Source organism: Anopheles gambiae, chromosome 3 (genome assembly GCF_943734735.2).
Source record: "Anopheles gambiae chromosome 3, idAnoGambNW_F1_1, whole genome shotgun sequence".
NCBI lineage: Eukaryota > Metazoa > Arthropoda > Insecta > Diptera > Culicidae > Anopheles > Anopheles gambiae.
The window spans coordinates 55,101,717-55,114,164 of NC_064602.1; positions in this window are offsets into that span (position 1 = coordinate 55,101,717).

Below are 12,448 nucleotides of genomic sequence, written 5' to 3' on the forward strand. Positions count from 1 at the left end.
CAATCCAAGCATTTGAATGTGTGCGTCGGTTTGTGCCGTGCTGAAAGTTTTTACTTTAGCTGCTGCTAGTGTAAAAACTTAAGGGAAGCTTAAAGTAAAAATTTTTTACACGCGGCGCCTTCGGAAATTGTTGGCTGGGTATAAGGTTAACCTGCGCAAACAGTTCGGCTCCGACTGGCTGGTCACTCAGCGAGCCGAGAGGCCACTCAGCACGATCGGAAGGACGATCGTGCTCTCTTGGAATAAGGCGGCCGAGCGGGACGGACACACACAAAAAGAGCACTTAGCAATAATAAATTATATAGGTGTATTATTTTAAATAAGTAAAATATCATTTGGCCAATCCCCCGCAATGTCACAAAAACCACCCTATCGCCGACGTTTATATTGCTATCTTTCGCCCCCCGATGTTTGTCAGCATACGTTTTGCTAACTATTTTCGCAAACGCATCGTCCTCTCGTACTGCCAAGCGGTCCAGCGGTTGCTTCGATTCCCACAGGCACGGGAAAGTGCCTCGGTAACGCCATCCCACTAACAGCTCAAATGGTGTGATGCCCAAACGAGAATGGTGCTTCCTCGTGTATGGATATACTCATCCATTGCAGTCTTCCAGTGTTTTCTTTCGGCTTTAGCAGCGGCCATGGCCTTAATCACCCCTTGATATTGTCGCTCAATAGCTCCATTTGATTGTGCACTCAGAGGTAAGGATTTACGTACTCTCACCCCTTTGGACTCCCAGAAATCTACAAACTCTGTGCCTGTGGAACTCTGTGGAACGGAGGCCCGTTTTCGCTCTGGAGTATTAAAGGCAAGCCCCAAGTGGAGAAAATGCTGCATAATGCCTTGTTTGTGTGTCTGGCGTCCGTTTGTCTCATCTCGATTATCTGTAAACATTGAGAATACGTATCAACAATAATTAAAAACTCACCACTTCCGCAACCTTGTATCGATAGAAAATCTATCTGGAGGATTTCCCATGGTCCGTTAGGGAGCTGACGACAGGATAATGGGATCGGTGGACCTTTTCTCGTTATCATTGAGCACGTTTCGCAACCGCCCACGTAGTTCACTGCTTCCTTTGCCATATTTGGCCACCGGAAAAATTCGCGAAGGATTCGTTTCGTCGCCCCGCATCCGACATGTCCGCGATGCGCCGCTTCAAACGCCTTTGGTCGAAGGATACCAGGCAGCACAATTAAGTCTTCTTTAAACACTAGCGGTCCAAGAGTACGAAGATGTTTTGATTCTGATTCGTACCGCTGTAATTCCTTAGTCCATTTACCGCATTTTAGTGCCTTACGTACTTTTATCAGGTAAGGGTCTTCCTCCGACGCGGTTTGTTTTTCTGTCCACGTAATGTTCATGTCTGCTGCATCTAAAGCGTACAGGAGGTGTTTATCGTCCCCGTCATCAAAGGGTTCATCCGTTTGTCAACTGAGTATTAGTCTTGATAGCACATTTGCAACATTTAGGCGACCCGGTACGCTTTCAATACTGAACTGGTATGGTTGTAGCCGAAGTGACCATGCTTCCACGCGGGTCATAGCACGCTTGCCTGTACGATGCTACCCGCCGAATATGAATTGATTTGCCTCGGAATCCATCCTGACAATAAATGATTTATTAATTAAGTAGTACTTATACCTCTCAACGCCCCATACGATACCTAGTGCCTCTCTTTGTGTCTGTGGATATCGTTGTTCTGCATGTGTGAGGGCTTTTGATGCGCTTGCTATAATACGTGGTGTTTTATTTTCATCGAATTGAATGAGGATTGCTCCTAGACCCGTTGGTGATGCATCCACAAATAATTCTGTGTTATCTTTGATATCTAAATAGCCCAGTTTTGTCACAGCTTGGAGTGCTTCGTGTTTAAGATAACCGAATTCATTTTCTTCCTCTTCTGACCAGTAGAAGTTATCAGATTTTGCTAATGATCTTAATTTTATTGTTTTATCTGCTCGATGGGGGACGAATCTTTCAATGAAGTTAATTAAGCCTAAAAAGCTTTTCACCTCCGATAGTGTTTCGGGTCTGCGAAAATTTTCAATTGCCTTCTTTTTGTCCTCTTCGACTCTCAAACCACTTCCCGATAACTTAAATCCGAGGAATTTGATGGAACGGGCTGCGAATACGCACTTGCTGGTGTTAAGGCAGACATTATGACTTCGTAAACGTTTAAGAGCTGCTTGCAAGTTCTCATCATGTTCTAGTTTGGAACGCCCGTAAACTAGAATATCGTCCAGATAGTTTAGAACCCCCCGACAATTCTCCAGAACTACGGTTTGAAGTAGCTCTTGAAATATGTCGGGTGAATTACACAGCCCAAATGGTAATCTTTTGAAACGATATGTGCCATTTCCTCCGAACATGTTTGTTAGGTGGCGACAATCCTCGTGTAATTCAACATGAAAGAAAGCGCTCGTAAGATCGATTGTAGAAAACCAGGATGCTCCATTTAGTTTAGCTAGAATTGCTTTGAGCGTTGGCATTTTGAAGGGTGTCCGTATGATGTTCTTGTTGGGCCCTCTTAAATCAACCACTAAGCGAATGTCGTTCTTTCCTTTTGGGACGACTAACAGCGACGAGCAAAATGACTTCTCCATTGTGTTGGTGACCTTTTCTATAATTCCTGACGATAATAACTCCTCCAACCGTCGCTCGGTTTCTTTTCTAAATACCGGAGGAATATTAGTAAAAATATTTCTTGATGGTGCGGCGGTTTTGTCGTAGAAAATCATGACGGGAGCAACGTTGAACTTTGGAAATTCCTTTGCTGTAGATAAAACGAATATTTCTCCTGGTGATATTTTTGGTGTGAATCTTCCTGGAGGAGAATTAATTGGAACGTTTATTCCGAGTTGTAGTACACTGTATCTCAATGATGTACTTCTGCTTAGTAGCGGTCTAGCTTGTTGTCTAACGTAAAACTGTTCCATATAGCAGGGACGCTCCTCAGTAATAAGTAATTGAGCCACAAACGAGGCTACAACTGGAATTTCGCCCGTCATTCCATAAGCTTTTAGCGGTCGGTCTGAGCCTCCTTTTAAATTAAATATAATTCCTTCTGTAACGTCGCTATTTTTTAATTGGGTGAAGGTATTCTCGTCGACTGTATTCACGTCTGCTCCCGTATCAATTAAAAAATCCACGAGAATTCCCGCAACATAGCCTCGAATGATTGCTTTGTTTGAGTTTTCGTAACAAAGTGAAGCGTAGAATTGTTGGCTATCGATTGCCATTACTTCTGCCTGTAAAAAAAAATGTGTGAGTAAGAATGTATGGAATTTATCAAGCGACATTCATTTTCCTAATTATTTTTTTCTTTCACAATCGCAAGTTGTTTTGATGAAGTAGATTAATTGGGATGCTATTTAATTTTTGAAAATGTGGATTATATTTCAGCGTTAATAAGATTGTATAATAAGGAGTTCGTTCTACCATTTAATAACTATTAAGTAAATTGGAAACATACCATGAAAATTTTAATATCGTTTAAGGATAATACGAAAAACATTATACGATGAAATGACATCCCTAATTGTTTGTTTCGGACAGACTTACGGTTTCTTTGTCCTCATCCGCTATTACGTTCATATTGTCTTCGCCGTTTGTGATTGCTGTGATCTTCCGTATTTTTGGATGGTGCGGTCTTTCTTCCTCTGCTGGGCGGCGTTTTGTTCCTGCATAATTGTTACACGCGCGATCGATGTGGCCCATGGATTGACAACGACGGCAGCGTTTGTCGATAGCGTGACAATTTCCTGGAGTATGGAAAAAGCTCGTGCATCTCCAGCACAGCGGTCGTCGTGTGCTTGAATTTTTATCTGCATTAGCTCTATGCATGCCTCTGCCTTTTTGCATACACCCCGATCGTTGATAAGGTCTTTGAGGTCCGTACATGTTCTTCCAGTTATCCCGCTCTATTGTTTCGGATCGAGCTCCGTAACCAGTTTGGGGTCTGCGTGATACCGCCGCTACTTCTGCAGGAGCCCTGGTTTGCTGATGGTTATTTTTAAATATTTCTTCGTTTAGCTTTTCGATCTCGCATTCCCGCACCTTGTCTATTAAGTTTGTAATAGTACCGTTTTTACGTACAATTTTCCTTGCTGCTTCGCGAATCCTTACGTTCAAAGCATTCGATTGAATCACGTCTGCCACTATTTCAGTCATTTGTTCATCATTGTAGTCACATAGCTTAGCAAGTTCGATAATTCTTTTAACGTCAGCCAAATCTGTTTCATCGATATTTTGAGTTGACGATCGTAGTTTTTGCTTCCGCAGGAATATGTAGTCACGTGAGTTGTAATGTGTCTCCAATCTTTGAATCGCATTTGAGTATGGACGTAGTTCTTCGTTTGCATACTTGATGTTAGACTGAATACTATCGAGCATATCTATCAACTTACTTCCTGCCTTCATTTTGAAAGCGCTTATTTTCATGAATTCACTAGTAATACCAGCGAAATGCATTCCTGCTTTGAATTGATCCTTCCAACGAACGAATGTTTTCTTATCGATTTCATCCTCCCCCTCTTTGGGCTTACACTCGGATACTTGAAGCGTAGCGAAAGATATTGTTGATATTATGGATGGTTCGTTAGAAAATTGCAATGGATCATGAAGTGGGGTTGGAGCTGCCCGTGGTGCAGCGAGTTCGGGTCAGGTCGGGTCGGATTGAACCTATCTTGACCCGACCCGACCCGAACTCGCCGCACCAACGGGTCGGAGTCGCTTATGCTTTCTCGCACCTACTGATCTATCGGGTCGACCCGAACTCGCTGCACCCTCGGGTCAAACTGAACCTACCGTGACCCGACCCGACCCGAACTCGTTGCACCAACGGGTCGGAGTCGCTTATGCTTTCTCGCACCTACTGATCTATCGGGTCGACCCGAACTCGCTGCACCCTTGGGTCAAACTGAACCTACCGTGACCCGAGCCGACCCGAACTCGTTGCACCAACGGGTCGGAGTCGCTTATGCTTTCTCACACCTACTGATCTGTCGGGTCGAACCGAACTCATAGCACCCGCGGGTCGGATTTGATTCCGACTCCGACCTAGCGCACCCGCTGCACCCACGGGTCGGAATCGATTCCGACTGGCTTGCACCCGACTCCGGGTCGGGTCGTGGAATGAATCGTATGACCCAACACTAATATGTACATCTGTATACATAAATACATATGCACGTGCACAAACACATACCCATGTACATATCATTATATATTATCATAGACAGTGAAGTATCTCTTTAATACGATCTTGATTTTCTTGGAATTTTATATAATTATAAGTAATACGGATTTGTGAAGAAAAAAAAATTTTTTTTTTGTTTTAATTAAATGTATGAACTAGGATGAGTATGATATCTTGTACCAATTATTTTTGTTTTTGTGGTTGTACATGAATACTGAAAATTGTAAGGGTAATTAACGAGCATTTAGCTCTAAAGAACTATACTTGCTGCCTATGTACATCCATACATGCATGTACATATATCCATATATACATACATACATATATGTATATACATAAAACCATATACATCTATATAAATATATACATACACCTACACACACTCTCAAATACGTATACATATATAAATAACATATTCCCGAAAGGTTCCACACGCTATGACTGTAAGACATTAGTAATTTCGAACTTGTGTTCTTTCGTAGATAACGAATCATGGATATATCGTAGAATAATGTTTTTTTGAAAAATGTGTTAAATAACACTTATATGTGGTGATTATTGGTTTTATGTTATTATTAGGGGTCGTAAATTGTGGTAAAAAAATTTACCATTTTTATGCAGTAATTAACGGCTTTATGTCCACTCGGAGACACCGAAAAATATTCGTCCAATTTTCCATTTTTAGGTACATTTTCAGGTTTACGTCCACCTGGAGCACTGATGTCCTAATATCCTCACGGAGATTTTGAATTCTCCACTCGGAGAGAATCTCTCTTTTGTTATAATTATCGGGTTTACGTCCAGTCGGGGACACCGATATTTTGTTATCCTCACAGGTATCTCGAATCCTACGCTCGAGGGGCATCTCTCTTTTACGGTAACTATCGGTTTTACTCGGAAACACCGATTTTTGTTTTTTTTTTTTGTTTTTTTTTAGGTTAATTTGTGTTGTTTTACTTATCTAAATTATATGATTATTTTCGGGTTTACGTCCACTCGGGGACACCGATGGCTTCATATCCTCGTAGGGTTCGTGAATGTTCAGCTCTGGGAGTATTTTTCTTTGTTATTATTATTATTACTATTAGTATAATAATAATTATCATTGGTTTTACATTCTCTCGGGGACACCAAACAATGTTTTTTTTTAAATTAATTTAATTATTGTAAACATGCACGTATAAACCTAGCTTAAGTTTAGATTATAAACGTCATTGCGCGATACTTGTAATACCTTGTGAATAAACTGACAGATAACCGTCATTCGAAGATTGACGCATAAGCGGGAAAGACGTTGTTGCTACAGATTTGCTATTTGGATAACGGTCAGGCGAAATAGAAAACGCATCGAGCGAAACGCACTAAGCGAAATGGGCAACGCAGGAGAGAAAACGCATTGTTGTTTCGTCCGACCGAGTGAAAAAAGGAAGAGAGGAGTTTCCGGAAAAGAGACGATCTTTTTGAGATAGGAAAGAGCAACGTGGGCAGCATCAATTTTTAAAGCGTCACGAATAAACAAAAGTGTGCTATTACAAAGGTGTTTAAAGTTTTCCATCTCTACAAATTTCTTTAAAAATTGATCAGCATCAAGAAGTGGGAAAGATGAACTGCGTTGCTTGCCATCGCCCTGACGAAGCGGAGGATATGGTGTCATGTGACAAGTGTGGAGAGTGGCAACATTATGGGTGTGCAGGAGTCGACGATGAAATTAAGCACAACCCGTGGATGTGTGAAAAGTGCAGTTCTGGAGTGAAGACCACAGTTGATTCGATGGAAGTTACGAATCACGCAGAACAGGTGAGCGGATGCGTGGAGACGACACGCAGTCTATGCTTAGTGATGGAACGGAGCGGCTGGAGGTAATCGACGGGCGGTCGATCGTGCGTAGTGCAGCGGTTCGACGGCGTGAGGATGATACGCTATCGAAGAATAGCGGCGTAGCGGAGCGGCGAGAGGAAATCGGCGGACGGTCGATAGTTCGTGAAACAGGTGAGCGGATTCGTGGAGACGACATGCGGTCGATGCTTAGTGATGGAACGGAGCGGCTGGAGGTAATCGACGGGCGGTCGATCGTGCGTAGTGCAGCGGTTCGACGGCGTGAGGATGATACGCAATCGAAACGTAGTGGCGAGACGGATCGGCGTGAGGAAATCGGCGGACGGTCGATAGTTTGTGGAACGGGTGAGCGGAAGCGTGGTGACGACATGCGGTCTATGCGTAGCGAAGTGATGGGACAGCAGGATCATTTCAACGAGCGGTCGATAGGTCGTGGAACGAGAGAGCGAATACCTAGTGACGACGCGCGGTCGGTGTGTAGTGGTATAACGGGACGAAGAGAGGGAAATGACACGTGGTCAATACATGAGGGTGAGGCAAGGCGGAGACGAGATGGTACAAGCCAACGAAGGTGTGAGGACGATGTACTCTCACGGTATACGAATGAGACAGTGCGCAGGGGAGACGACGAAGAAGAAGAATTGCAAGAGAAATTACTGATAAATGAGATTGCATTGCTCAGGTTGCAATTGAGTAAGCGTTTACGTGCGGAGAAAGAGAAGCAAGAGAGAGAGTTGGATGAATTGCGTGCCACTAGAAATGCAAGATATGGGTTGGATAAAGACAGTGTGCGATCTATGACGACAGAAAGTAAAGTAGAAGAATGGTTAGATGATGCGTCTAGAAAATGTAACAAGCCAAGAAAAAATGGCGTTAAGGAAGATAGTGAACCAACAAACAAACAGATTGCAGCGCGGCATATAATTGGGAAGGATTTGCCGATGTTTTCGGGTGACCCCAAAGAATGGGCCATATGGTACGCCGGCTACGAAAGAACCACCAAAACATGCAGTTTTTCATTAGACGAAAACCTTATTAGGCTGCAACGGTGTTTAAAAGGGCAAGCTCTAGAATTAGTGCAAGGCCGCTTGTTGATACCTGACAATGTTCCTTGCGTGATTAACCTCTTAAAAAAACGGTTCGGCCAACCGAATGGTTTGATACGATCGTTGATCGACAGGGTTAGGATGACACCTTCTCCAAGAAGAGATGACCTGCAGAGTCTAATTAGGTTCGGAAGCGTAGTCGATGGTTTGGTACAGCATATCGAGGCAGCAAGAATGAAAAATCACCTTAACAACCCTACACTGTTGCACGATGTAGTGCACAAGCTTCCTACAGAGTACCAATTGAAATGGGCAGAATATAAATTAAAGGAACGTAAAGAAGAAGACCTCGGTATGTTCGGATGCTTCATGAATCATCTGTTGGATTTAGCTTTCGAAATAGTAGATGATAAAACGGTCACTGGAAGAGGACACGTCAATGTCCATAACAATAATACGCAAATATGGTCACAGAGGACATGTGCGGTATGTAATGGAGGAGGGCATGGAGTATCGACCTGTGCCACATTTAGATCATTAACAAATAACGAGCGGTGGAGGCGAGTAAATAGTTTGTCATTGTGTCGAATGTGCCTCAACACACATAGTAACTATCCATGTAGAAGCTTTTCTGAATGCGAAATATCGGGCTGTCGCCTCCGACATCACACGTTACTACATCGAACAAATTTAATAGATGATCAACAAAATAATGAATCTCCACGGCAAACGACGAGCAATAGCGGATATTGTGGTACTCATTCGAATATAGGAAGAACAAGTTTGTCCTTATTTAGAATTATACCTATTACGTTCGAGAAAAGCGGTCATACAGTGAGCATTTATGCGCTGTTGGATGAAGGATCAGACTTGACGTTACTAGATGAAGAAATAGCTCAACAAATGCAGATAAGCGAAACTCAACACGAGTTAAAAATGATGTGGACGGGACAAGTAGCAAGGACAGAGCGATATTCCATGAAGATTAACAGTTTAACAATTTACGGCCAACAAAAAAATAAAAACCAGCACCGGGTTTGTGAGAAGGCCTGCAGTTAAGCTGGCATTGATAGACTACAACACTATAAATAGGAGTGAACGCAAGCGGTTCACGGGCGGGGGGATGTTGCTACAGATTTGCTATTTGGGTAACGGTCAGGCGAAATAGAAAACGCATCGAGCGAAACGCACTAAGCGAAATGGGCAACGCAGGAGAGAAAACGCATTGTTGTTTCGTCCGACCGAGTGAAAAAAGGAAGAGAGGAGTTTCCGGAAAAGAGACGATCTTTTTGAGATAGGAAAGAGCAACGTGAGCAGCATCAATTTTTAAAGCGTCACGAATAAACAAAAGTGTGCTATTACAAAGGTGTTTAAAGTTTTCGATCTCTACAGACGTGTTTAGTTGCTTTGTGTAAATTTATTTCTTTGTGAACCCTTTTTACAACTCAGAAATAGGATAAGTTAGCCATCGTTATGCCTACAAAGGACGAAATGCTGTGCGTGCTTGAACATGCCGAAGTCAATGTACCCGCAACCGCCACATTAGCAGAAATCCGACGGCTCTTTGAGCAATCGTGTTCGATTGTGTGCGAGCAGGAGACGCCAGTGCAAAATATGCCTCTTAAAGCAGTTCACGAAATCGAAAATCATGGCGAGCCATCGTGTAATGTGCCTGGAATTATCGAGCTTGAGGAAAGTTTATTCATTCCCAAAGGAAAGCATGATCCAATACAAGGAGAATACGGCGATGCAGTTGCTGGGGTGAGCACCAATACCAAGCCGCCGTACAAAATGGCCTCAATGCCCGATCATAAGACATGTTTCATCGTGCCCAAAAGAGTGAGTGAAGCGACACAAAAGGAGCATGTCAAACCAGTTTGCGGAGTGCTCACCAACACCGAAACGACGCGTAAAATGGCGACCAGCGAGGATAGTAACTTTGTTGTATCGGTGAATCCGAAACCATTGCGAGAAAACCGTGCTGAATGCGCAAGTATTGGTGAAGCTAACCAAAAGGTGCTTCCGCTATCCGAAGTTGTTGCCTGTGTGGAAGGTTTAATGGATAAATTTAGCGGTGATAATGGAGAAGATGTTAATATGTGGGTCGGCCAACTAGAAAAAACATTTCACATGCTACAAATTGACGATGTACAAAAAATAATAGTTACACGCCGATTGCTCCAAGGAACCGCCGCAATGTTGATTACATCATCTATCCATACCGATTATGAGGAACTGAAACAGAAACTGCTGATTAATTTTTCTTCAAAACCACCGACCGAAAGTGTATATCGTCAACTCCGACAACGTAAATTGCTGCCGAACGAGACCACAACACGATATATAATGAAAATGGAAAACATCGCAAAAAGAGCAATGATTCCGGAACAAGAACTCACTTCTATTATTCTTGATGGAATCGGAGATCCTACTAATGCTGCTGCAATTCGATTAGCGACCAATAGTATGAACGAGCTACGAGCTGCGCTACAACGATACGAATTTATTCGGCCCCGTCAGATGAAGCAAACAATAGCAGCACCAAATACTGCCCGATCTGATACTGCAGTAAAATGCTACAACTGTGCGCGTTACGGGCATCATCAGCAGGATTGTCGACAACCCAGACGCCCGCCAGGAACGACGCTTCTTGTGCCACAAGACAGGACATGTAATTCGCGATTGCCCTCAACGTGTCCCATCTACTTCAGCGGCAGTTCAACAGGGAGAGGTTACGTCTCACTACGAGCTTCAGCCAACAAACGAAGTCCATCCAATGCAAAATGTAAGTGTGACATTTTTTTCTAACAATCACGTGAGCTCTCCATTCTCAAATGTGTATTCTCTTTTTGATACGGGTAGCCCTAGGAGTTTTATTAGTGAACAAGTAGTCCCCAGAATTGAGTGCTACCCAAAACTATCAGAATATCGCGGGCTAGGAAATGGAAGACTAACGACACTCGGACAAGTAGAATGTTTGAGTCGCTTTCGCCGTTCATTTGTTCAGCATTCGTTCAATATCATCCCATCTAATCAAAAGGCATGGCCTATGATCATCGGTCGGGATTTGTTGGAAAAACTGAAGGTTAATCTTTCTTACAAGCGATGTGCTTATTCTATCAATGAACTTTTGAAAATATGTACTACAAATAAAGTTGCATTACGATCAAATATTGAAAGACGCCTACTTACGCTAGATCTTATGAAAAATAATTCGACTGATTTGATGAACAATAATGCTACTGCAATAGGATTTGATGCTAGAGTGTTATCAGCTGCATTTTCTGAACTTTGTGCAATTGAAATCAGTGTCACCGAAAATCATTTTGATGTAGGTTCTAATCTTAATTTTGAGCAATCACTTCAATTGAATTGTGTATTTCAAAAGGATTATTTAGAGTTCACGTGTGAAGTAAAAGCTAACCCAGATCATTCAATGAGTATAAACTTAACGAGTGACACACCCATATTTTGTAAGCCAAGACGATTGTCATTTGCTGAGCGTAATCAAGTGAAGACGACTGTGCATGATCTTTTGGAAAAAAAACATCATTCGGCCTAGCAATTCACCATACGCGTCCACTATCGTTCTTGTGCGGAAAAAGAATGGAGAAGTGGGCATGTGTATAGATTACAGGCCGTTGAACAAAATAACTGTGCGCGATAATTATCCATTGCCACTGATAGATACATGCATTGAGCATCTCAGCAATAAGCAGATTTTAGCCTGATGGATTTAAAGAGCGGATTTCATCAGATAGCAATGAATGAAAAATCAATTCCATACACAGCCTTTGTAACTCCTGATGGCCAATATGAATATACAAAAATGCCATTTGGCTTAAGAAATGCACCATCCTAATTTCAAAGATTCATTAATTCGGTGCTGCGCGAATTTATAGAGCAGGGAAAACTTGTTGTCTATCTGGACGACATAATTGTTGGTAGTGAAAACTTTGAAGACCATGTTCAAACACTCAGTGCGGTATTAAAAACATTGCGCAAGAATGGGTTGGAGTTAAGGTTGGATAAATGTAAGTTTGGCTACAGTGACCTTGACTATCTCGGTTACCATGTAAATGCCAACGGTATTCATCCGAGTGATCACCATCTTCAAGCAATACTTAATTATCCAGTTCCCAGAGATGCTAAAGAAGTTCAGCGTTGCTTAGGTCTTTTCTCATATTTCCGGCGATTTGTACCATCTTTTTCGAGAATTGCCAAACCATTGAGCAATTTGCTGAAGGAAAAAACACCTTTCCAGTTTGATGATGATTGTATGAATGCTTTTCAAGAATTAAAGACAAAACTCCTAAATTCTCCAATACTAGTTATTTTCGACCCCAAACGCGAAATACAACTCCA